Here is a 26,597-nt window from a genome sequence, read left to right on the forward strand (position 1 = left end):
GTACTCTTCTTTTTGCATGCCTTTGTAGCCTCTCGAGCAAGGCAGCCAGATCTTGTCACAGCCAACAACTGAGCGAGCCCAAGTGAGGTGAGAGCCTTTTGCCATCCTCTGTAGTCTGGCAAGAGTTCACAGGTTGTGGTCATGTTTGAAGTTAACCCTAGCAGTACCAAGGAGGTGGGGAGAGATGCTCTGAAGATCAGATTTCCTGGGAGTGTCCATCCTTTATCTCCATGGACTTTGGCAATCCTCAACCCCAAGAGAAGTATCTCAAAAGCAGGGTGGTAGAGTGGTATAAAACGGGATTTGGCAGAAAGAACGGAAAGGCGACCCGTTCTTCATGGCTGAGAACTGTGCTGGCTGTAGAACCTAGATGATGCAGACAGATGGGCATGGCTCAGAAGCCCTAGGCTGCCTCTCAACCCTTCATACACCACAGCAGGAGGTTGAGGCTCTAGAAACAGTAGCACACCTCTTCTCCAGGCTCTCAGCTGAGAGACAGACAGTATCACAGAAACTTAAAAGGAAATGCCCACAGCACAGTTCTCCCAGACATGGCTGCAGACCAGCTGGTGAAGCCCTGAGTGGAGTGGAATGAGGCCCACAGCTGCCCTCAGGTAGGTAGGAGAGGCTATGTTGGAGGCAGAGGAAGCACAAGACTACCAACTCAGAGGAAATGAAAGGAAAATAACTGCCTTTTAAGCCTTAGCAGTTCCTGTGGGGAATATCCTGAGACCAGTGACTAAAGCCCCTGGAGGGCCTTATGTTAAAGCCACTGCTGGAAGGAGCACGAGCATTTTATATAAAACTGTCCAAACAAAGCATTAGAAAGGATTTTGGCACACATGTGCATGTTGATTAAGAGAAGGTGTGAAAACTGGCAGTTTATTGATGACAATAAAAGTTTCAAATAAAATAGTCTTGAGAAATGAGGCTTTGAAACCATTCTTTGTGGTTTGCTACGGTTTGGCCTTTATTCAAGTGGAGAAAGGGCCTGAAGCAACTGTTGTGGCTCAAGCAGAAAGGATTAGTCAGGGTCAAGAGAAGAAAGGCAGAGAGGGTACTAAGTACTCAAGACTAGAGTGAACCAGGTGCAGCTGCCACCCTAGGCCTGAGGTCAAGTCAAAGACTTAGAACCTGACGGGATCTGAGCCATGGAGTGGCCACATCCCAAAGTCATGGCCTGGATGGAAAAGATGAAGTTCCCTAACAGCTTCACTGCCTGGGCTCTTGGCTGAACCCAACAGATAGCTAAAAGGCAGTAGTGTACTCTTCGATAACTCAGAATGGGTCTGGAGGGGCCTATGGTGAAAAGCAAACAAGGGAAATTCACCATGTGCCACTGCTTCAGAAAGTGCCTTGTCTGGGTTGGGAGCATGTGTCTGTAACCTCAGCCAGCACAAGGAGGGGAAGAAGCCAGCATGTGCGGCCTGAGACAAGAACACAGAAGTGTTAAGTGTTCTTGTCAAAGGGGGCTTGAAGATCAGGCCCACAGTGCAGAAATGCATGCCTGGCACTTACCTAGCCTCAGGAGCCAAATGTTTGTGGACCATTTTTTCCAGAGCTTTACAAGGAAATGAACAGGCTTTATGGTGGCAAACAATCATGTACAGTTTTTACCAGTCTGAGTAGCCAACATCTTTTCTCTGTATCATCTCAGTCCTTTGGACTTGGCTTCTCAAAGGCTGGTGTCTACCCCTTGTAGAAACTAAGGCTTCCTCCCTGAAGGCTGGCCGATCCCTGCAACTTCTGCTTCCTTGGATACTGGGCTATTGCTATGGGCCCTACTCAGCATCGGTCCTTGTCCAAAGGAACAGTGGGCTGTGGAACTTAACACGGAGAAGAAGTGAAAGTTGTGTTGACCTTTTCCTACCAGCAGGCCTTGGATAGCTTCAAGGATGGCATGTGTATAGCATGTACAGTTTTACTCCTACAGCCAGGGCCTTGAACAGCTTTCCTGTACACACAAAAAGAATGCAATCTCTGCAGAGTCGGTGCCTTCATTTCTCTCAGCCAAGGCTATCACCTGACACTGCGATACAGTCGCTGCCGAGGGAAGCCTGTTTAAGGTGTATCCCCGGATTCTAGCAGGATGTCACTCTGGCTTTCCAGAAACCATATCCTAATTGTATCTGCTCACAACCTGACTCTAACATGCTCACATAAAACAGAGAAAATTATAAAATGTATACCTCTCTCTCTCCCTCCTTTTTCTATTCTTTGTTTTGGTTTTTTGAGACAGGATCTCACTAAGTCCAGGCTGGCTTTGAACGTGCTGTGTACCTGAGGATGGCACTGAACTCCTGATCCTGTTGTCTTAGAAGCATCCCAAGGGCTGGTTATTGGTGTTCTAGTTTGCTTTCTGTTGCTATCATAAACACCATGACCAAAAACTACATGGGGAGAAAATGATTTATTTTATTTTACAGGTTACGGTCTATCAGTAAGGGAGGGCAGGGCAGGAACTCAAGCTGAGCAGAAACCTAAAGCAAGGATGCTGCTTACTGGCTTTCTCCCAGGTTCATGTTCAGTTAGTTACCTTCGTTACACAGCCCAAGTCCCCTGTCTACAGATACTACTTTCCACGGTGTCCAGGCCCTTTTATGTCAATTAGTGGTCAAGAAAATGCCCCTGCAGACATGCCGACAGGCCAATTTAATAGAAATTTCTCATTTGAGGTTTCCTCTTCCCAAGAGTGTCAAGTTAATAACTAAGATTAACCATCACAAGTGGACACCCCAATTTCCTCTTACCAAAAGCAAAAACTGTCCACTCTCCCAAAGAGTGGAGATAGTCTCTTCTACAAATACAGCGGCTAGGTGTAGGGAGCACAGAGGTCTGACATGGAACCTGCTCTCTTGGGGATAAGTCTGAGGAGGTTAAACAGGTATGTAGCTTAATTAACAAGATATTATTTAGAGGAGGCATAAATGACAGCAGAGTGATGCCTTTAAGAGGATAAAAGAAAAAAATTTATGGAAGAAATGGCACTGGAGACAGGGTCAAGTGGGTTAGTTCATGTCATTTGGAAATTGATTCACACCAAGGCAGGGGTGAAAGGTCACCAGTTCAGTGTTACAACTTCATTGTCATGGAGGGTCATGGGATTTAGACTGGAGAGGGAGGCATGAAGATCAAGGCTTGCTGAGGGATCAGAGGAAAAGCCTGAGGTGATAAAACCTTATAGCCACAACAGGGATAAATACAAGTTCAACTGATGTCGTGGAGAAAGGGTGTATATCTAGAAGGCTGTGGCCAGGAAAGAACTTGAGTGTCCAATCTTAGAGACAGCTCATTTGCAGGAGGTAAACTCTCACTACATATTGCCTTAGTTACTTTTCTATTTCTGTGACAAAATACCATGACGAAGGCAACTTATAAATGAAAGTGTTTAATTGGGCTTACAGTTTCAGGGAGTTAGAGTCTATGATGGTGGAACAAAGGCATAGCTGCAAGAAGAGCTGATAGCACACATCTTACTATGACACAGTGGGCAGAGAGCACAGTGGGAAGCCTCAAAGCCCACTCCCATCACACTCCTCCAACAAAGCTACACTTCCTGATTCCTCCCCAAACATATGAGCTTATGGGGGCCTTTCTTATTCAAGTTATCATACATGGTGTCTAAAATAGAGTTGAACTAAAAGTCACTGTGGTTTAAATAAAACAATCAATGAGATGTGAACCAAGAAACTATGGCTTTAGATTTAAGTAGAGAAAGAACTGGAGCAAAGAGCAAGATATGCACACAGCATATCCTGGACGAATCCAGGAGTGGATCCACTCAATGAGAACTCAATTCTGGTTCTTGTCCATTTCTTAACCCTGAAGACTTCCTTGTCCAATACTGCCATTTGTTTGAGAGGATCAGTCTGGTTCCTGCAAGATGGTTCCTTTGTCCTAGGGTCTAGCCTTTCCCTGTTGGATAATTGCCCTTCTGTGGGGTGTAGGATCTGTACTGTGAGGTTATTCCTGGGATCCTTGTGAGCCTGAGGGAAAGGTCAATGTTTTCTAGCAAACACACTTTTTACATGCCTGTTTCCAAGGTGGAAATGAGATCACCCAGGCAAAAGTACAGAACTTGGAAAGAAGATGGTCCAGTCTAGAAACACTGTAGGAGAGCCAGAAATAGAGCAGGAATAGAGTGATGAGAGACAGGAGAGCAGCCTCAACTCTCAGGGGCCACAGGGACCCAGGACATCATGAGCTCTTGCAGCATAGAAGATCATGATATTCCAAAGGAAGAGGGTAGGGAACATCAAGAAAGGAGAAACTGGAGATCTGAGCTAGATGCTGAGCCTGGTGAAATTGCTGTGAGGGGCCAGCATTATGCCTCTGACAAGGTTTGGATACACAGAGAGGATACAATGCTCAGAGGTAAAAAGCAGACCAGGCTTCCAGAGCAGACAGTCATGTGAGGCTCTCGGGGCAGGTGTGCCCATTGTAAGCCAGGAACAGCCACTCTGATGGGAGCAGTGTGGACAAATCAGAAGCAAAATGTCCTTGGAAGCAGTACACAGGAACCGTTCCTTGTTCTTTCTAAGATGTCCTATGATTGTCCTGAAACAAAAAGAAGGCTCCTTCTCCCCCGGCTCTTACTGAGGAACGCTAATAGCTAGAGCTGCTTCAGAGGGAGAACCGGCTGTGTCTGGCGCTGTATCGTGCGCGAGGACTTTGGCTTCATAATTGCTTGTAGGAACACGCCATGCAGTAGGCAGCTCTATCCCCTAAAAGTCTGCCAGATGGCAACACTCCGTAGCTGCTTTGCCAGCACAAAAGCAGATAGCCCCACCTGGTTCTTAAATATGGCTCATGCAGTTACAAGACTAAATTTTTAAGTTTCGTTAACCTGAACTATACATTTTGATAGCTATAGGCAGCTGGTGCTGCTGGCTTGGGACAGTGTGGCCTTGGGTATCCTCGCTGTATACCCACTTTGCAAAGATGTCACTAAGGCTAGTGAGTCAGGCAGAGTGGGACCTAAGTGTCTATCAGTAGAGTGCTGGTGAAATTGCAGAACATCCACAGGGTATGTTAGCCAGGAAACCAGCCAATATGTGTGGCTAAGTGACAAATGGAGAGGTGGGCGGTGGAATGAGGTGTGTGGTACAGTTGCAAATTTTGGTAGGAAAAGAAGAGACTGTGGTACATGCCTGTTTGTATGTGCATGACCATCTGATAGTAGCGCAGAGGAAGACTTAACTTTTTGCCTTCCTCGCCTTTAGACCCGAATGTGCCATTTGTTCAGATTAATGACTAAATGAATAAAATAACAGAAATAAGACCGGGTTTTACTACATGTATTCAATGTATAGATAAATATACATTATATATATATAGGAGCTGCAGTTGGGCAGTGTGTAAATAAATTATCTGCTTAACAGAACTTTTTAAAATATAATTTGATACACATGACCCCTGTGGCACTGCCCGTCTCCCCTGGTGGTCCTGTAAAAGACGCTGGCTTTGGCTCTGAAGTTTGTTCTGCTAATTAATCTGATTCCTCCCCTCTGCCAAGCCAGGTTCAAATCAAATTGTGCACTTGCTCTCAAATTAGCATAACAAGTCATGCCAGAAAAGTCACCTGTGTCATTATTGCCTCGCTGGAAGGAGGGGTAGATGAGCAGGTGCTGTTTCCATAGCACCCTGTGGCAGCTTAACCACCTAGGATTTGTGTAATCCCCTTGAACTAAAAAGAAATGTCAACTGAGGGGCAACACTGTGTCACAGGAGACCCTGGCTGGGAAGACACCTGCTGTCTAGACTCCAGTGAATCCCACCCTCCCCTCCCTCATCAGACATTGCTGTACCTCCTCAGGACAATGGAGGAGAGAAGAGGATCAGTGCTGATCCAAAGATCCTGAAGTCATTTATGGAGAATTGCTTGGAGGAGAACCCTAGGAGTGATGCAAAAAACAACTGGAAGTCCTAGAAACCCAATTAGGTCTCCGCAGGGTGCCAGATACTGCTATTCTTTCCTACATGTTGGAATGGGAAGAGCTTGGGAGTTGGAGTCCCATTTACATTGTGTGACTGTGGACGAATGACTGAACACTTGGAACCCCAGCTACTCCCTTCCTATCAGTCGCTAACATGAGGGTCCACTAAGATTGCTTTACTTTGCTTCTACTCAGCTGGTATTGTCCAGCATAGTTCTGCCTCCACTCCTTGAACACCTTAGATGGGGAGAGAGCTCCAGCTCCACTCTGCGGAGCCCTGGCTGAGAACCTTGTGGAGAATGCAGATGCTAGCCCATCTGGCCCTGGCTATGCTGTTGTTAGTATTATTATTATCATTCTCAAATATTTGCCCAGAGACTGTAATTAGAAAGTGTTGCATAAAAGCCAATCGCCCATCTTCCTGTTTCCCCTAATCTACTCAGCTGTGGAATAAGCCAGATTGTTAAAAATATGCAGCCAAAAACTAAAATGAAATTAAAAAGCCAAATGATTCAAGAGAATCCTTCAAAAGACTGTCTTCCCTCCCTCCTTCTTCAACATTTCTCAATAACCAGATGCAAAACTTTGATGCCTGGGTAACTGTCCTGAGCAAATAAGCCTGTAGGGGGTAAAAACTCCGAATTTCACAGAGCAGGATGTGAGTATACATATACATGTGTGATGTGAGTGTATGTGGTGGCAGCAGTATTGATAAGGAGGGGGATCAAAGAATAGGGAACGAGGGTACTCAAAATCTTATTAAGAGGCTGTGAAGGTGGGGTTGTGGGTAATGGTGATTTTCAGGGAGGCCACGGGGAAGTGCGACACAGTCTATTGCTGCATTAGTTACTTTTCTCACTGATGTGACCACAATACCTGACAAGAAACAACTTGTTTGGGCTTACTGTTGAAGGAGATACAGTCTTGGGGAAGGCATATTGGCAGGAGCATGGGTCAGCTGGTCACAGCGCATCCACAGGCAGGAAGCAGAGAGAGGAAGGCTGGTGCTTACCTCACTTTCCCCTTTTTCTTCAGTCTCCAGCCCACCAATGGTTCCACCCACAGTTAGGATGGGCTTCTCTCTTCAGTTAAATCTTTCTGGAAACACTCTCAAAGACATACCTAGAGATACATGGTGATCCCAACTCCAGTTTTGCTGATAATGACGATTAACTGTCCAAGTATGGCAAGGGGCAAACAGCACAGTGTGGGGTAGCGTAAGTGCAGCAAATACAGCATCCGATAGATCACAGCCAGGAACCTGTGGGTGCCACCTCATAGAGGAGCAGCCTTTGCAGATGCATTTCAATGAAGGGTTCTGAATGGGGGGCAGGAGTGTGCTGGATTATCTATGTGGGTCCTACATGCCACACACTAGTTCCTTATAAAATGTAGGGTGGTTTGAGCACAGACAAAAAAGAAGGTCATGTGACTCAGGAGAAGACCAGAAAGAAGCAGCGCAGGAAGCCACAGAAGCAAGGACTTTTTTTCCAGAGCCTCTGAGGGTGAGCAGGACCCAGAAACAACTCAGTCTGTGTCCTCTGCTGCCTGAGTCCAGGCTCCTGACCTCCGGAGCTACAAACAACAAAACAGTTTGCTTGTATGTTTTCCTGACCTGGAAATCAAACTTAGGTCCTCAAATGTGTAAGGCAAGTACTCTACCTCTGAGTCCCAGCCCTAGTCCCAGCACCCCCCTACTTTTCCTCTTTTTATTTGAGACAGCTATCAATATAAGCTGGCCTTGATCTTCTGTAACCTAGATAGGCCTTGAACTCAAGGGCCTCCTGCTTTAGCCTCCCGTGTTGCTGGGATTGCAGACCTGTGCTACCAGGTCTTGCTAGCTCTGTTGTTTTGAGGCCTCCAGTATGTATTCATTTGTTCCAGTGTGTTCCAGCTTCGAGTGTGCATGGGGGAGGGGGGGAGAAATCTGGGGAAGTCAGTGAGCAAGGGAGACTGGGTAGAAGGCAGTCATATGGGAGACCACTGGACAAGGCTTGGGTGGACTGTGGGTGGGAATAGAGGGAAAGGAATAGAGGGTGGATTGTCTATAGGACACTTTGTGTCCAGTAGGCAGTAGGAGCCCTTGACAGTTGCCAGGGTTACAGCATGGGAGGAGGGTATTTGAGAAAGACCTTTGTGGAGCATGAGGGAGACAGGGAGACTGAACCCTGCTTTAATCCAGCAAAAAGTGAAGGTGAAGCTGAACAACAGCGGCAAACAGGAGCGTGGTGGAGTGCCTTCCCAGACAGGCCTGGAGGGGCAAAGCCAGGGGAAATGCTGAGGCTACAACAGGGACTATCACAAAGGAACCGGCTGGTCCTCCCCAGGCCTCAGCCTCTGAGCAATGGGGTGCCTTTTCTGCACCTGCATCCTGGGCCCTCAGAAGGGACATGTGCCCTGAGCCCAAAGCTTCGGAGACAAGGACAGGCAGGGATCCTGAGGACAGGCAGGGATCCTGAGCACTGCGTCCCTGGAAGCAGGCAAAAGCACATTTTTTTGTCCTGTTGGGACTGGGATAATTGGCGCATTAAGGAAAATGCATTTCTCACCTATTTTCTGTCTGATTGAAACGTACTTTGCAGTCATTTAGAGCCCTCACACCTCCTATAATCAGAGCTCAGTTCACTCGGATGGAGGCAGAAAACTGGGACAGCACATGGCTCTTGAGGCTCCCAGGATTTGATGAGCAAAAAATGCAACCTCACCCACTTCCCTACTATCTGGAGACATGGCCGGGCAGCCTCTTGCCGCCTGGACCCTCTATTAGAAATAAGTGGAAGTCCAGGACTCCCGAAAGAGGGCTGCAATTGCTGCCCATCACTGCCTCAAGACAACTGTGTCTTGTCTCCTTCCCTGTATCCAGACCCCAGTGGCACCATTTCAGGACGAGCCCCTCACTTCATGGTTATTCTTGATTATAAGACTAGGTTGCATGTGCTGCAGTGAAGCAGAGAGTGCAGCTCAGTGAGAGGGTGCTTGCCTAGCATGTGCAGGGTTCTAGGTTCAATCCTCAGTCACACACACACACACACACACACACACACCACACACACATACAATACCTATACACACAAATATACCACATATATACACATGCACAGGAGACCAGGAGGCATGTGTTTGTTTGTTTGTTTATCTATCTATTTATATCTATCTGTCTGTCTTTTTCTTTTTTATTAAAGGGGGAAAAAAGGAGAAAATGTGTATGTGACTGAAAGGATGGGACCTTGGCCTACTTTCTGCTTCTGGCCCAGATACTTAAACTACCTGTCCTCTGTACTAGTGCAACCACATTGGGTTAAGAAGAAAATGGTGATCTTTCAAAGTCTGTTCTTTTTCCTCCAGCACCACCTAAAGCTGGATATGATGGCACACACCTGTAATACCAGCACACAGAGAGGGAAGGTAAGAGCAGAAGCCCAGGGTCATCCTCTTGTAAGACCCTGTTTCAAAACTTCAATCTCATAGTTATAATTCTTTCAGCGATCTAAAAATATGCCCAAATGTTTAACCAGATTTAAGCCTCGCTGACTGCTCACAGCTTCTCCCTCTGTCTGCTTCCCCTCTTCCAGTCCAGGCTGGGTAGTCGAAAATGGAGCCAAGCGGTTGCGGCAACGATGCTGTATTTAGCAGGGGCTGTCCTCAGACAGCACTCCTGGCCCACACTGGTCGTGACACCTCCCTCACCGACAGGGCGGCTTTGTTGTCACTGAGGTCTGTGGACACCATCTCCCCGCCCCACCCCAACTTCAGCATGTAGAGCTCTCTGCCCAGACATTTCTATACTGCCAAGACCTGTGCACCCAGACCTGCCCAAGGGAGGCCTGACCATCACCTGCTGGAAGTGCTTTTGGTTGCAGGGACGGCCCCAGAAAGCTGTCTTACCGAGTTCACATGCTTCCAGTGGGCATAGTCAAGTCAGGATCATGGGGGTAGAAATCAAAACCACTCTGGCCATTTTAGGCATCAGAGGGTTTGTAGCTGAAAATCGTGTGTTTCCAGACTCTGGGAGGGGTCTAGCTTTGTCCCTACAGACACAACTTGCTCCAACTTGACCTCATCAGGAAGGTAAGTATTCTTAAGGGATTGTGGAGAATGATGACCTTCAGATTGTTGCATCTCCTTTACCCAAGGGGAGGAGTCTTCCAAAGCCCCCAACCATGACTGCCATGGCAGAGCTGCCATAGAAAAAGTCTAATGTCTCCAACCACCATGGGGAGCAGAAGGGATATAGCGAGGTAGTTTCCAACTCACTTCTTTCTCCCGACTCTTATGCAGCTGATTCATAAGACATTGAATACAGCCTTGGTTGCTCCCCCACTGTGCCACCAAGTGGTGGAAAAAGTGGCTTGGGTCTGGGAGGGGGGGGCAGAGCAAACAGTAATGTCATAAGTCAGAGCAGGTCTCATGAGTCAAGAACTATGAACTGGCCTCATGCCACCCAGAGAGCAGAGTTTGACAGGAGCATTTCCGGTAGCAAAACATGGGTGATGTCTCATAGAGTTTGACACTCACAAAGATGGAGGTGTTGCCTGCTGCCATCCCGGGGAGAAAAACAAAACTGTAGAACAATGGGAAAGGGTAAAGAGGCCATGCTGTTAGCAACTGGCGGCACAGGGGTAACTAGAGGCCAACAGGGTTCTGTGGCCTGGTGGGAACTGTGAAGACGGGTGGACTTAAACCAGTGTCACCTCGCCCTTGTCACCCTAGTTAGATCCAAGATGGGTGGCCTCAGGGCTGGAGCTGAGGGGTTGTGAGAGAACAGCCTCAGACTGCCATGCTTGTTAGTAAAGAAGTGGTGTTTGGGTTCTCCAGGAATCAGACTATGAAGAGCGCTGTGCTCAGTTAGGACATGATGCCTCTCCAGAATATATCCCGGTCTGCCTACTCCTCACCTCTGCCACTGTCACCATGGTCTTGCCATGTCTGTCATCTTGATTCCTGTACTGGAGTCCCTGTTTCCTGCCAACCCTCTTCTTTGGGAACAGCCCTCAAATTTCCCTCAACTTCTAGAGTGATCTTTTCAACACAAATCAGTTTCCTTGTCCACGCTCAGGCCCATTAGCTAAGTCAACATAGGAAGGAACTTGAGGGGCCTGTGGAACAGCCCTCAGGAAGCAGCTGTCTGAGAGCCTCACTGAATAGAAAAGCCCAAGCCCATCGCTGGGGTGGGGCCTCCATGCTAACCCCCAGCCACACTGGTTACCCAGAACTGCCCTGACCCTGCTCCACATTCAGACATGCTCCAGAAAATGTCAAGGCCATGTTAAAGAACATTGCAGATGTCACTCTTTGGGTGATTTTCAAGGCTGTTTCTAGGACATTCCAAAACAATAGTGGTAAAACCAGGTTACCACTGAGATGGTTACCAACAAGATGACTACCATTATATCTATCACTCAAAATACCAAAAGGCTACCACAGCAATGTCTCCAAAATGTAACAAAGTTAGACATTAAAAAGATTAGGAAATCTTTTTTTAAGTACTTAATAGATGTTTATTGAATTAATTCTTTTTATGTTACAAAGAAAATAAGCCTAAAATATCCCTTGTAAGCTTTAACTATATGACATCTGGGTGTGGTTTCGTAAGTATAGTTTTGAAGGGTCACAAGGGAGTCTGGACAATTCTGCCCACCCTATGGCCTGCCGGTGTTTCCCACTGGCTCCAAATCACTCATGTCTCTACTTCATTCTCCTATTCATTTGCATATAAACATTAATGTTTGTATTTTCAAAAGTATTTTTATATAACCTTAATTTCTGAGATAAATTTTTTTTCTTTGTTCTTCCACAACCAAATACAGGGCTTTCAGACACCTCTTGAAAAATATTTATACTTTACATATATTTCAATAATATTACATCACATATAAGACATGCAAAAATTTGAGGAATTTATGTGAAGCAGAACACCTAAGAGGCACTGCATAGAAAAGTTAAGGTGACTTACATTATGGGCTGGTGAGATGGCTCAGTGGGCACAAACTTGCAGACTTGAGTTTTATTCTTGGGTCCCATGGTAGACGGAGAAAACCAACCCAAGAATGTTTGCTTCTGACCTCCACATGTGTGCTGTGGCACACACACACACACACACACACACACACACACACGAAAACAACAATAATAAATAACTGGAAAGATTACTTACCGTCAACAGGATGGGAAAGGCGCTTGCCACCAAGCCCTATGACCTGAGTTTGATCTCGTCACTCCCATGACAGAAGGCGAGAACAGACCCCTGAAAGCTGTGCTCTGAGCTCCACACAGGCGCTGTGGCATGTGCATGTCTGCACACACACAAATAAGTAAATGTCATAAAAAGATGACCTACATTTATGTATATAGACACCTTTCTGCTTTCTAGATGACTGATGATGTCATATTTCACCTATGAAGGCAAATTCACAAATCCTTGCACCCCAACTTTATGACTCAAACAATTCCTATAGATTTCCTATAGCTCTCAAGACATGTTAACTAGTAACCTTTTCTTGTAAGAAGAAACTGTTCTTGAAAGACTGAGATCAGTTTTCTTTGTAAAACTCCGTTTGTTTGTTTGTTTGTTTGTTTGTTTGTTTGTTTGTTTCACACCTGCATGGATGCATGCTTGCAAATCCACACAGAGGTCAGAGGACAACCTGTGGCATTGGTTATCTTCTTCCATCCAGGGACAGAACTCAGGTTGTCCGGCTTGGCAGCAGGCGCTACCTGCTGAATCACGACCCTCATGGTTTTCTTTTAAGCTGCAGAAAGGTATATTCTTTATTACTGTTTAAAAATCACAAACACAATTACAGAATAAATTAAAACCAGGAGACAAGGGCTCAGGAGTTAAAAGTACTGGCTGTTCCTATAAGAGAACTGGGTTTGGTTCCCAGCACCCACATGGCTGCTCACACTTCAGTTCCAGGAGATCTGAAGCCCTCTTCTGATCCGCACAGGCAGGACATTGACATATACACACATATACATGTAGGACACTAAAGCCTATAAAACAAGTAAATCTTTAAAAACCACACCTGCTTAGTGCGATGTAGAATACAGATACATGTTAATGCTTCTGGAACTTTCTTGGGCCATAGAACACCAGGATACAATCATTCTCTGTATTTTCTGCCAGTGTGGTGTGTATATGTAACCCTAGAACTTGGGAGTCAGAGGCAGGGGAGTTCAAATCACCCTCAACTGTGTATGAGGATGGCATACTATGTATGAGTTTGAGACCAACATGAGATCCTGTCTTAAAAAAAAAAAAAAAAATGGAGTATACTTGGCAGAACCAGAGAGCAACGGTCGCTCCCAGGCTTAGATGGACCATATACCGTACTAGCTTTCCACCTTCCTTTCTGGAAAGCAGGAGATCGGGGGGGGGGCACTCTGGGTGATCTGGAAAATCTGTCATTCTCAGCTCTTCAGTCAAGCAAGCATTTCCTGGGTAAACAGTTTGGCCCTTGGGAAGGGGGGGGATTTGAGTGTCTTAGGGATGGCTCCTGTACCTTCTGCTGCCATGGGGACAGAGATTAGCAAGCAACGTGCACCCAGGATTTGGAGTTGCTGAAAAGACCATCCAGAAGGCCCTATAGTTCATCACTATCCAACAGTCATTGAGGTCCTCGGTACACCTAATCCCACAAGGCACCCTGCACTTGCCCCTGGGGCCTTTTCCTGCAAACGGCAGCCGGTCCCAGCTGGGTTCCATGGCTGCCCATCTGCCACCACCTCTTGGGCCAGAGATTCACAGATGTCTCTAAGACCCTTGTCCTTAGAGCATCTTACCCCCCTTCACCTGCCTTGGATCAGTGTGTCACGTGGGGATTTGCCTCTTTCCCACACAGCTAGCCTATATGCAGCATGACCCCAGATAATGCTGACTGCCTCCCTCCATCCAAGCCCTTCACTTATACCCCTGGCCTGTCAGGTAAGAGGGTAGCTAAAGGCAGACTCTAACATCTGCATTAGAATTATGGCTCCAGTGGCTTACTTAACCTCTCTACTTGAGTTCCTCATCCAGAAGACAAAAGTCACCTCAGGAGCTGAGCAGAGTAAGTTCACACATACATAATACATAATACAAACACACACACACACACACACACACACACACACACACAATCAGCAAGCCTCTCTCTCCCTTAAGTGAGCAGGAAGTGATTACTCTTCTTAGCTCGCCCCTCCACCACGAGCCCCTGGGAACTTGTAAACACAAGCACTGGATTCCTTGACCTCCACCAGGGCTTCTGTTTCATCCATTTAAGTGCAGCTTTAAGAAGCCTCTTCAGAAGGTGTCCTGCAACAAGTAGACCTTAAGAAGCTACTGAAAAGGCTGTCAAATGAAAGGCCTGCAAGCTGGCTGTGTTCTCTCGGTTCTTTCTGATTCCCTTGTTCTCTTTGCTGGTCTCCTACATTGTACAGTGAGAATCATTTTGCCTGACCTTGTTACTCTGGCCTAAAGTCTCAATACTTTTGTGTGCTCTTTCCAAATATAAGCTGAAAACTACTACTTTGATACTAAAATATAATCTTACTATCAGGGGCCCACTTCCATAGCCAGAGAGCCCCTACCTCAAACACACAGCTGGTTCCAGAAGTCTGGCATGAGAAGGCCAACTGACAGAGCCTCAGCTTCAATGGCCCTTTGGGGGGAATCTGGTTTTCACTCACAAACCAGAAAGTGGTTCAAATGGTGGGAAATAAAACTGACAGGTGACAGTGTCACTCAAAAGTTATGAATAGAACTGTGGCAATGAGATCACTAAGGTCATGGATGAACAGATGGAGCCCTTGAACTTGAGGCTGTTAGGAGCTTCTGAATGAGGTGGTCTCTGCCCCCCTTTCCAGTTCTCCCTCACTGTCGGAGTGCAGGGCAAGAGCTGCCTTCTGCCCCATGACACCGAAGAACCAAGATGAGAGCCCAGCTGCTTTTCTGTATTCACCGGGGCAGGGTGAGGAGGGCACAGCCTTCCCTGCACTTTTTGTAAGCTCCCTGCTTGAGCCAGGCTTCCTATTTCTCAGTGGCTCACACAATATAAGATGTGCACACCTACAAGGTGTCTACAGGCTGGGGCAGGCCTGTCTTGCCTGCACAGTAGGGAAGGGCGAGGTGGTGGCTTCCTATTTTCACTTCATCAATAGGGAGCAGCTGGAAGGGAAGGCAGAACCAGGGTTGTCATCTCCTGCAGCCTCTGCAGAAATGGAAAAACCCTAGTCTTTTCTTGTCATGGGTGGAGTGACTTGAACAGGCCTGTTAACCCTTCGAATACTCTTTGCTCCCACCTTAATCCAATAAAAGGCTGCATCAGTGCTTGGTAAGAGTTTTGTATTATTACTAATTACTATTGTGTTTGTATGTGTGTGGATGATTGGGAGTACATTCCACCACATATGTTCGGAAATGGAGGACAACATTGTGGGACCAATCTCTTCTTTTACCTCTATGTGGGCTCTGGGGACCAAACAGGGTTACAAGGCAAGTGCCTTTACTCACTGAGCCATCTTGTCACAGCTTTCTACTGTGCTGAGAATTGTCTGTGTGTCACAACCAGGCTAGATATGCACTCTTTTATTTCATGCACAGCACAGCCCTGGGAAGTCAGTATTATCATCTAGTTATAAAGGAAATGAAGGCTAAGAGGTGACATAATAGAGTGCAGGGAGCCGGGATTCCAGAAGCCAAATTGTAGTCAGTCAGTAGCTTTCCCTCCCTCGGTGAGGCTCATGAACCCTTGCCCCAACCCCAGTTATAGTTTAGATCTCAAATGTTCCCTAACAGCTCATGAGTGGAAAGCTTGGTATCCAGCTAAGTGTTACTAGAAGCTGGTGGGACCTTTAGAAGGTGGAACAGGGTTGTTGAAAGAGGATTATTGGAGGTGTTTCCTTGAGTATGTACGATGTTGGCCCTATCCCTTCCCTGTCTCTTCTGCTGGCAGCTTTACTGCCTCATATGGACCCTGCCTTGATGCTCTGCCTCACCACAGCCCCCAAAACAATGGCCTCTCTGAGGCTGTGAGCTAAAATAAAGGTGGCCTCCTTTAAGTTGATTTCCTTGGGTATTTTGTCACAGCTATGGAAAACTTAAATCATTTCTCTCTTTGCTCCTACTTACTTTTCCTTCTATGAGCATTGTCTTAGTAAGGGTTACTACTGCTGCGATGAAGTGTCAAGTAGGGGAGGCAAGGGTTTATTTGGCTTACACTTCCATGTTGTAGTCCATCATTGAAGGAAGCCAGGACAGGAACTCCAACAGGACAGACACTCCAACAAGGCAGGAACTTGGAGGCAGGAACTAATGCAGAGAACAAGGGGGAGTGCTTCTAACTGGCTTGCTCCTCCTGGCTTGCTCAACTAGCCTTCTTACCAAACCCATCAGTCCAGGGCTGGCACAATGGGCTGGTCCCTCCCCCATCAATCACTAACTAAGAAAATGCCCTACAGACAGATCTTATAGAGGCAGTTTCTCATTTTTGAGAGGAGGGGAAACTCCTCTCAAAAACTATAACTTGTGTCAAGTTGACATAAAATTATCCAGCATGTACATTGTTTGATTCTAGAGCTGACTAGTTTTGTGTGAACTTTACACAAGCTAGGGTCATCTGAGAAGAAGGAACCTCAATTGAGAAATTTCCTCTATACGATTAAGTTGTAGGCAGATAAACCTGAAGGGCATTTTCTATGTTGTAGTCTTGGTTTTTTGTTTTGTTTTGGTTTATTTTGGATTTTAAGATAGCGTTCTCTGTGTTGTCCTGTTCTAGAACTTGATCTGTTTATGAGGCTAGCCTCAGACTCACAGAGATCCCCCTGCCTCCACGTCCCAAGTACTGGGATTAAAGGCTTGTGCTATCACTGCCCAGACTGAGGACATTTTCTTAATTAGTGACTGATGGGGAGAGCCCAGCCCATTGTGGGTAGAGATACCCCTGGGCAGGTGGTCCTGGGTTCTATAAGAAATCAGGCTGAGCAAGGTGGTAAGCAGCATCAGCTCATGCCTCCAGGTTCCTGCCTGGCTTGAGTCCTGTCTTGCCTTCCTCAATAGACTATGATTCAGGATATGTAACCCAAATAAACTCTTTCCTCCCCAAGTTGCTTTTGGTCATGGTGTTTCATCCCAGCATTATTAACCCTAACTAAGACAGCCTTCCAGTCATCCAACTCTTTGGATTTAGGTCTCTATGGAGTCTTCACCACCTTCACTGTCTAGTCTGGACCTAAAGACAGAAGTGTTTTTGAAAACAACTTGGCAACAGAATCTGGCAGAACTAGATTCAAATCCTGATTTATTTGTTTATTTATTTATTTATTGTCTAATGTGCCCAATACATTGTTCCCACCAGAAAAACAGTAATATTGCCATCCCCCTCACAGAGCCTCATTTTGACTGTATACCTGTCTGACAACCCTCTAGGACAGGCGCTCAGAGTGGCTGGAGGCAGGTGGCCATTTGATAGGTCTCCATATAAGTTTGGGAGGAAGACCACTTGCTTTCAACCCAGACTCTTCTAAGTCCGGAAGCTGAGAGCAAAGAAACCTCTCCTAATCTCCACTTGGTCATCTTCAAAGAGGCAGTTTATAGTTTCTGCCTCACTGGTTCGTATTAGTTACTTTGTCACAGCTGTGCCTTAAACACCTGCCAGAAACAGACCAAGGAGTAGATGTTACTTCATCTTAGTGTTTCAGAGAGCCAGGCCATCATAGCAGAGAAGGAGTGAAGAGCAGACCCTTTCATCTGTGGCAAGCAGAGAAAGAGGAATACCATGGCAGTTTGCTGGCTTCTCTGTCTCCTCTTATTGCACCCAAGTCCCCAGCCTATGGAATGGGGCACCCACATTCGATGATGGGGTTTCCTCCTTCAATTAATCCCCTTCAGAAATGCCCTCAGAGACACGCCCAGAGCTGCACTTCAATTTCCCAAGTGATTCTGATTTTTTTTTTTTTTATGTGTGTGAATATTTCGTGTGCCTGTTTGTCCACCACGTGCATGGTACCCACAGAGGCCAGGAAAGGACATCAGATCTTCCAGAACTGGAGTTACAGATGACTGTGAGGCACAACGTGGGTACTGGGAATTGACTCTGAGTCCTCTGCAAGAGCAGCTAGTGCTTTTAACTGAGCCGTTTCTCCAGCCCTCCTAAGCAATTCTAAATCATTCAGGTTGAGATAAAAATTAACCTTCATAAGGTAGTTGCAGGATTTAGGAATTAATAAAGGCTAATTAACTTAGATATCACTATTTCTTAAACAAAACACACCCCTGGGTGAGCTCAGTCACTGCCTCCTAGAGGTCAGCACATGCTTTGCCTCCGAGTCCTTGGTGGCCTCCAGGCTAGAGCTCTGTCCCTCCGGGTTCACGCCACCCTGATGTCTCACAATCACAACCAGCCACTTTGCCTGTCACCCTCCCCTCCTCCAAGGCCTAACTCGTCCCTCACTCCATCCTTCCTTCATTCTCCACATGTAACTGCTCACTCCTTTACAGCCGTCCATCCTCCACATCCTCTTCACCTCTCAGCTACTGCCAGCCCAGCCCACCCAGGTCACAGGAAACTGGTATATGGAAAGGAGTTGGAGGGTCAATGCTCTGGGCCGCACTGTGACAGCCATCAGAGAGAAGGGGACCAGCTGAGTCACCTGGTAAGAGCTGTCACTGACTGATGTTGATGGATGAGCCTCCCCTGCCACTGGAGACTGACCCATTCTAAGGATCAAGTCAAGGGTGGGAGAAAGTGGGAACAGTGTGGGCAGAGGCCATGTGATGGCTACTCTTGGTTGCCAGCTACTCTTGGTTGATTACACCTGGAATGAACTACAATCCAGGACCTGGAGAGCACACCTGTGAGAGATTTTTTTTTTCTTGTTTTGAAGTGGGTGAATGGACTTCTAGTCTGGACCTTTGAGTCAGGAGGATACAAACCACTGATCTGGATCTTGACGGGGAGATCCAGACATACGCCTTTAATCTAGGCCATACCTTCTGCTGGAAGTCTATATAAAGCCAGAGAAGAAGGAAGCTTTTGCTCTTTGCTTGCCCTGCCTTGTTAGCACAAGCATTTCTTCACTGTCATTATAGCCTATTTCTTTGGAAGATGAGGTGAAACAGCCAGTCTTGTGGGCTGAGCAACTACTGGATTCTTGGACTTTCTGTTCACAGCCAGCAATTGTTGGATTAGCTAGACTGCAACCTGTAAGTCATTTCAACAAATTCCCATATATATATATATATATATATATATATATAGAGAGAGAGAGAGAGAGAGAGAGAGAGAGAGAGAGAGATAGCTATGTAGAGATAGATATTGATACAGATATAGAGAAGAGAGACAGAAAGAGACTCATTCTATAAGCTCTGTTACTCTAGAAAACCCTGACTAATATAGCCAGTGACAAAAGTGCACCTGGACACAGAGCACAGTCTTTGACCCAGTGAAAGCAGGATCTTCTCCTTCCCTGCTGTGGGCCCAGCTGCTCACTTACCCAGCTGTGGTTAGGAAGGAGTCAGGAGACCCTCATGTCTGGTTATTCTTTTCTTGAATGTTGTTATGGCCTCTTTTCTCACTTCCCTGCATCCTGATTATCACTCCTTCAAGAAATCTACTCTGTAGCTGGTGTTATATTTTCTTCTTTTTATATTTTACACTTTAATTTTTCCCCAAAGACCTAATATATGTGTCCTTTAAAAATATTATTAATGCATAGTAATCATGCATATTAATAGGCTTCATAATATTTCAATCATTAGGTGAATCTTGTGGACATAAATATGACAAATGGCTTCCCAGATTAAATTCTCCAAAGGCTCTGAAAGCACACAGCCTCAGCAAGCCAGGAAGGCCCTTCATATTGGGGCTGGCTCCCCCCCTCCCCGCTTCCCCACCCCACTCCACCTGCCTATCTACTTCCACAGGTATACTTAGCTTTAGGCAACTGAAGGTGTTGTTTGCTGGTGCCCATATATATCAGCTCTCTTGTGCCTCATGCCTCTCTACCCCATCCTTCTTGCCCTGTTCCCCTACCTTTCCTCCTTTGTCATCAGGTGAATTTTCCTAATCTTGCAGAATTTTCAGCTCAGGTAACATTTCAGAACTGTCTCTGCCATCTCCCTCAGTTTGGATCATATGTCAGAGGTCTCTGCACTCCCCAGGGGTATCCCTCTACCTCCTGAAGACAGTCCCTGTCCACTGCTTGTTCATCTATCTCCCATTCTGGCCCATAAATTTGTAGAGTGCAGGGACCATACCTTATCAGACTTTTCAGCCCCTTTCCTGACTCAGCATCAGATATCCAAAGTATCCATAAGTTGATACAATAAGTATCCATAGGTTGAGTGGGAGAGGTAACCTCCTCAGAGGCAGCCAGGCCATGATGGAAGCAGCACAGCAAGGGCCACATACTCACACAGGGCTAATTCAGGAGAGCACAAGCTCGGTCTAGATGGCCCCAAATGGTTGGCACTCTAGACCTGAGGCCCCCTGATGGCAACATGAAAAGGCAGGATATTAAGATGGAAAAAGACCAAGTATGGCAAATGAAGCACAGCAGCGGGCAGCGTCTTAGCTCAGAGCCTCTAGCGCCGGAAGGAACCAGCCACAGCTTGGCCTTGGAGTGCATCTTTCAGGCACCGAGGAAAGGCCAGTGCATCCTCAGAGTAATGGCTGCTGCCTCCCCACTCCCTCTCTCCAGACCTCTACAAATGAAAAGCCGCTAGCTGACCATCCAGTATGAGGCATCCCTCTTAGTCCCACACAGGCGGTGTGCCTCAGAGGCCTAGAACAGCCCCCATTACGTCCTGAAAGCTAGACTCACCCACAGGAGGTTGGGATGTTCTCTCTCTCCAAGTCCATTTTAGCTACATTTTGAAATCCCAGTGGCCTTAATTTTTTTAAAGATGTATTTAGTGTGTGTGAATGCACATGTTCATATGTATATACGTATGCAAGTGTGTATGTGTGCATGTACACGTATGTACTCTGGTACATGTGTGAGGTCAGAGGATAACTTGGAGTCAGTTCTCTTCTTCTACTACGTGGGTTCTATGGATTGGTTTTAGGTTGCCAGGTTTGACCACAAGTACCCTGACCCTCTGAGCCACCTTGCTATTGCCCAGTGGACTTTCAGTGGCTGTGGCTGTTTTTCAGCCACAGTTCTTTCTGTCTGCTTTAATCATGAACTTGGAAGGAGAGGGGTAGTAAGGCACCTGACTCACTAAGAATAGGTCAAGGGGTTTGGCACCGTAGCTGGCAGAAAGAGCAGGTTCAGCTCACTCACACCTTGGGAAAATTGGCCCAAGGCCCAGGGCTCCCTACCCCCCACCCAGACATGACAGCAGGTGGACGGACGACCATGGACACAGAGTGCCTTGGAGCAATCTGCTGTACAGACTGCATGTTGCTAGGAAGCAACTGGTAACAGCTGGCTGAGAAATAAGGCCTGTCCTTGGCAAAGCATGTTCCTGGCTGCTAATTAAATGCTACTACAGCCTCTCTTCCTTCGGGGAGCCATAGAAATGTACTGAATTAATGCAGACGGGAGTAGCTGGGTTCACAAACAAGCTAAGCCTCCTCCTGCCTCTGTACAAAGGCTCTGGGGGCTAGAATAAAGTTGCAATCCCCCAGGAAGATGGTAGCAAAAATCCTGCCCTCAGAATCCTTGGTTCAGCTCACTCAGTATCTCCCTGATACCTGTACTGCCAATACAGATGAATTCAGGGGTTAACTACTTCTTTGCAATCCCATTAAGTTCCAAATCTGGATATCTATCTAAAATACTGGAAAGCAGATCTCCAAGAGATATCTGTACTTCCGTAATTCATAGCAGGCAGCACTGTGATTCAGCCAAGAGGTCGCAAGCTAAGCATTCATCAGTGAATGAATACATAAATAAATGCGTACTAGGCAATGTTGCTCAGCCTTAAAAGGGATGGGAATTCTAAGACATGCTACAACACAAGTGAACCTTATACACGTGGTGCTGACACAAGCCAGGGCAAACACTCAGGATTCTACTCAAATGAGAGTACCGAGTGGGCGAGTCACAGACAGAAGTAAGGTGGTACTCTCTGGGGACTTGGGAAGGGGAAAATGGGCAGTTACTATTTAATGGAAACACAGTCTCAGTTTTACTAGATGACATTTCCAGAGGCTGGGTTCAGTGGTAGAACAGGCTTAGCGACAAAGTTCTAGAGACTGCCCGGCAAGGATATATGTAATAATGTGAGTGGGACTTGTTTATGTTGATTCAAGGGCTTGTTTAGCATACGGGTTCCATCCCTAGCTCCACACAGACCAGGTGTGCTAGTACACACCTATAATCCCAGTTAGGTGAGAACAGGAGGATCAGAAGTTCAAGATCATCCTCTGCTACATAGTAAGTTTTAGCCTAGCCTAGGATACATGAGACCTGCTTAAAAAAAAAAAAAAAAAAAGCCAATATGCTTAAAACCGTTGAACTGTGTGTACACTTATAGTTGAATGACAAAGTTTGGTTTTTTTCTTATAATTAAATATTTTGGTGGTACTGGGGAATGAATCCAGAGCCTCACAAATGCTAAGTGCTCCACCAGTAAGCTATATACTGGTCAACAATATACTCTCTTTTCCAGTTTTTTTTTTTTGAGAAGTTTATACGTGTATGATTGTATTTGCTCACATTTCCCTCCACCTCCATGCCCCTAACCGAGCCCCTTCCAACTTCATCTTTTCAAAACGTTTTGATAGCCCACTAAGTCTGGTTAGTGACGCTCACACATGAGCAAGTAGGGAGCTATCCACCTGAGCATGGGAAACCGACCAAAGGCCACACCCTAAATAATGACTTTCTCTCCCCAGCCTCTACTAACTGCCAGTAGCTACTCAGTAAGGAGTGGGCGTGGGGTCATCTATCCATCTATCCTGGTATTTTTAGCAGCCTTGGTCTGGGAAAGAGCCTGTGAAGGAAACCACAGCTGCTGTGCATTCAGAAACGCAAAAGCACTCTACAGCTCTCCTCCCCGCCCTCAGCTCTTGTACCTCCTGGATGTTCATAAAGGTTTTGTCGTTGTTTTTAAGAAACACATGGTAGCCCATATATGTACTTCTAGCCCTCAAGGATAGGAAGATTACTGCCAGTTTGAGGCCAGCATGGCCTGCACAGTAAGCTACAGCTCCTGTGTCAAAAAGAAAGAAAGAAAAGAAAATGCAAATCTTCAGAAGGAAGAAGGAGGAAAGAGAGAGAGGGAAGGAGGGAGAGAAAGAAATGTTTAGAGCTGGGCATGGTGGGATATACCTATAATCGTAGTACTCAGGAGCCTACGGGATCCCTGCTAGTCCAAGGCCAGCCTTAGCTTCTTAGTGCGTTCAAGGCCAGGCTGAGCTATATAATGAATCCAGTCTTCAAATCAAACCCAAACTCAGCAAAAACAAAAAATTCAAGTTCATCATAAAGAAAATCATGAAGATGCAAAGCAGAAAATGCCCGCCTCCCCCACACCCAGGCACACCTTCCAGGTGATCACAGTGGCCCATGTCCTCTCCAGATCCTTCCCTGGTTCACAAGCAGACACCTGCTTGTATCTCTATCGGCTTCAATGCAGTGAAAAGCCTAGAGCAGTGGTTCTCAACCAGTGGGTCTCGACCCCCACAGGGTTCACATTTCAGATATCCTGCACGTTAGATATTTACCTCACAATTCCTAACAGTAGCAAAATTAAAGTTATGAAGTAGCAACAAAATAATTCTGTGTTTGGGGGTCACCACAACATGAGGAACTGTATTAAAGGATCACAGCATTAGGAAGGTTGAGGACCACTGGCTTAGAGCTTAGTTGTTTGTTTTTCCTTTTGAAAAAAAAAATTAGCACCACACTAAACACACACTTCAGCTGGTGTGTCTGGGAGGGTCTCAGTCAACATCTATTTGCCTGTTATCTCTTACAGCTTTATCAGATCGAATCTCTTTATGGATGTTGCACAATTTAGCCTGTCTTCTATCAGCACACATTTAATAACTTCCAGTCTTTTGTAATGAAAAAGTTACAACGAACATACATCTTGTTCACAAATGTGAATATTTTGCCATCATACATGTCTGAATTAGAATTTAGCTGGTTCAAATTTACATGTATTTATTAAAGTATTGTTTTGTCTTAAGGGAAATTTGAATCAATCTATTTTTCCAGCATCACCGGACAAGAGCAGCCCTTGTCAATACAGAGTCAGCAAATATTTTTAACCTTTGCCAATCTACAAGGGAGAAATAAATATGTGTGTTTTTGTTTTTGTTTTTTCTAGTTGCTGATTATGTGCTAGAATTTCCCAGTGAGCACTCTGTGATAATAGCTTTTACATAGTTTTACTTTTATATTATTCATATTTTCAATTATAGATTTATAAAATCTAAGTGCTCTTTTGGTATGCTTTGTCATACATATATTTTCCTTTGTAGGTATCCAACTTCATAAGTCCTTCCTTGTTGTAAAATGACAAATGTTGCCGGGTGTGATGTCACACGCCTTTGGTCCAAGTGTTCAGAGATGCAGAGACAGGTGGATTACTGTGAGTTTGAAGCCAGCCTGGTCTACAAAGGGAGTCCAGGAGAACCAAGGTTACAAAGAGAAACCCTGTCTCAACCAAAATGATGATGATGATGATGGTGATGATGATGATGATGATGATGATGATAATAATGATAATAATAATAATAATAATAATAATGCCATCTTGGCTAATCTGCAGCCCTGCCCTTTCCAGAAGTTAGGGGTTATAGGTGGCAGATCAGAAAGTAATGACTTTTTCTGGCAAACAGAAACGGATTTTATAAGGTTTCTGAGGAATTCTGATTTTGAATAACAAACCTTCTGATTATCAGAGTCCAGCAGGAGCTGAGCCCAGATAGCAACCCACAATATTGTGGTACTGCCATTTTGGGGCCTGGGAAGACAGGCATGTGTCCCCATTCAGAAATGACATTTTCCTAATACATTTCTCAACGTCCTAAAACTTGTATTGCCCTCACACACACACACCACCAGCTTGATAACCAAGACAAATCTCATGTCCTTCTAAGATTTTGAAGGGATGTGTTCTAACTACCAATTATTGCTTCCTCTGTATGACCTGATCAGGAAATTTTTTTTAAACTTTTAGGTTTCTAACATTTTTTCATTCCTCCCCCAAATGATACTGATGGTTTTTTTTTTTTTAATTTCTTTTGTAGATGCTCTCAAGAGCCTCACATGCTCATTACCTCAATCTCACCTGTAAACATACTCTAATTTGGAAAATCACTTCTCAGACATACTTTATCAAAAACAAATTTTTTAATCCAAAATAACATCAGAAAAACAAACCTTGACCTCAAGGGAACAGGAAGAGACATAATTGTGAGTCATATATTCTTCTCGAGGACAGACTCCAAACCTCCGAAATCTGCAACAAAATCTTTCAAAGACTATCCTGAGTTTGAACTTGTCAGCAGGCATGCCCAGCCTTTTGACAGAGTGGCATGACATTGCCATCTACAGAGTTCAGACTCATACAGACCATGCAGTAGAGATAGAAGAAAAATCTTGGGTTTTAAGTTTGCAGTTTTGTGTTGGGCGGTGCTGAAGTCATGTTGAAGAACATGCAGTTTTGCCAGTGTTCCCTATTCAATTTATACTCGATCTGTGTTTCCCACATTGGACCTCCTATCCTGGGAGTTAATCAGCTCCTGTTCAGTCAGCAGGGAGTCCTGACAAATCTATTCCTGCCTTAACGATTAGCCCTGTGCTTCACATGCTTTGGCTGTGCCAGGCTCCGGCCTAGTAAAGCTTCTTCCATTGATGAAGGGGTGAGACAATCTCTCCCTCAGTCGTGTGACTTCTTACTGTGACAGGTGATATTTCCACACTGATTCGTCATGTCAGTAGAAATGTCATTACTTGGTGATACCATTCTTTTTTAGTTATAAAGAGCTTGGTGACAAACCTCAAATTCCCAAATTCGAACACTGCCCCCATGGCTCTGCATCCATGCCATATACAAAAGCCTTGCATCAGGAGACCTGATGATATTGCAGTCTTTTTGACAATCCTTTACAAAGTCTCCTAAACAATGCCCCTGACACCCACAGTGCACATTACAGAAGTGATGGCAACAGGGACAAACACAGCCAGTCTGCATGTGGACAGGTGATGACAGCAGTTACATCACAGTAGCTGCATGCCTGACCCTGACAGGGAACCGGTCATAAGACAACCTCCGATTTTTAAGGATGCACAGCAAAAAGTCTGTATACATCCAGAACTGACAGGAAGGACTCCATTACTTCCTATGTAAGGTACATAGAGTGGCTTCTGGCTCTTGACAGTGATATCAACAGCACAATGGAAACAAGCCCTCAGGAAACCAAACTCTCTTTAATCAATGCTGCAGCAAGGAGCACAGGGATCGGGAACTCAGGTATATGTCCCTGCTCGGACATAGCTATGCTGGGAACAGAGGCTGCGACAGCAGAATGACGCCACTTGAGATGCTACCAGTTTTCATTCAGTGATCAGGGGTTGAAGGGTCAAGTTGATCTCAGTCACCAGGGCTGGGAACAGTCTCTGAGGTACTGAAGAAACAAGAAACTATTTCTTGGACCAAAATGTCTAAAGAGAGAAGAAGGCGGCAGACATTTATTGAGTTCCTAGTACAGTAAGAGCTTTAGC

Source organism: Psammomys obesus, unplaced genomic scaffold, assembly GCF_907164565.1.
Source record: "Psammomys obesus unplaced genomic scaffold, mPsaObe1.curated_primary_1811, whole genome shotgun sequence".
Classification (NCBI taxonomy): Eukaryota; Metazoa; Chordata; class Mammalia; order Rodentia; family Muridae; genus Psammomys; species Psammomys obesus.